Source organism: Spinacia oleracea, chromosome 5 (genome assembly GCF_020520425.1).
Source record: "Spinacia oleracea cultivar Varoflay chromosome 5, BTI_SOV_V1, whole genome shotgun sequence".
NCBI lineage: Eukaryota > Viridiplantae > Streptophyta > Magnoliopsida > Caryophyllales > Amaranthaceae > Spinacia > Spinacia oleracea.
This window is the reverse complement of record NC_079491.1, coordinates 109,291,231-109,292,292: the sequence shown is the minus strand read 5'-3', so window position 1 is coordinate 109,292,292 and position 1,062 is coordinate 109,291,231. Positions and strand designations below refer to the sequence as shown.

The window sequence follows — 1,062 nt, the reverse complement described above, 5'->3', positions numbered from 1 at the left end:
TTGAGTTTGTATGCTTGTTAGGGGGCATGCTCGTCAAAGGACCCTCCATCCTCTTGACCTCGAATTGGAGAGGACACTTAGGAGACTAAGGCGTGTACGGTCTAGCTCATCAAACCATAACAGATTCGAATCGTTGAGTGTTGGTGAGGAACAACAAGAGAGTGAGCAAGTTTTTGAGAACATGGCGCTCCCGGTTAAGAACTTGGGAATACCCGGGGCATTCGAAGCTACATGCGTACAACGGGTGCCAACAACTTTGAGATCAAGCCCGCCTTGATCAATTTGGTCCAAAGCCACCCCTTTTATGGGAAGAGTAATGAATCACCTCACGAACATCTCAAACAATTCGAGCACTATTGTGACACAATAAAGCACAATGGTGTCACATCGGATTACGTGAGGTTGACATTGTTTTGGGTCTCTCTACTTGGGCGAGCACGTGATTGGCTTGACAAGGAGGTCAAGCCCAACTCACTTCGCACTTGGACCGAGGTGACAAGTGCATTCTTAAACAAGTTCTATTCGCATGGAAAGACGGCGGAGTGTCGCCACAAGATTCAATCCTTTGAGCAAAGGCGAGATGAGTCACTCTTCGAAGCTTGGGATCATTTTAAGGAGTACCAAAGGGAATGCCCTCACCATGGGATTCCTAAATGGTTGTTGCTCCAAACATTCTACTTGGGGTTGAGTCCAAGTTCAAAGACAATTCTTGATGCAGGCGTGGGAGGCCCCATCATGAACAAAACTGAGGATCAAATAGAGGAAATCATTGAGGATGTAGTTCAAAACTACCAATCTTGGCATGTAGGCACAAGGAATTATGATGGGAAAGGTAGGAGTGAAGATGGTAAGGGTTCGGTGTACGCCATAGAGCAAGCACGGATAATAGAGAAGCTTACCTCGCGATTGGAGAAGCTCGAAAACACACCAAGCCAACCGCCATCACCGTCTACAATTCCACCTCCCTCGGCCACTCTTCTCTCTAAGGGGAAGACCAAGGTTAGTTCTTATGGCTCAATGCCTCCGGGCACCTCATTTTGCGAAAATTTCCAAGACTTTAGT

The 1,062-nt window shown here is 47.1% G+C and overlaps 1 pseudogene; it reads right to left on the bottom strand.

The window, feature by feature from the left end:
- Positions 1 to 546: 546 nt before the first annotated feature.
- LOC130462262 (uncharacterized) lies at positions 547 to 647 on the bottom strand (annotated as a pseudogene).
- Positions 648 to 1,062: the final 415 nt, after the last annotated feature.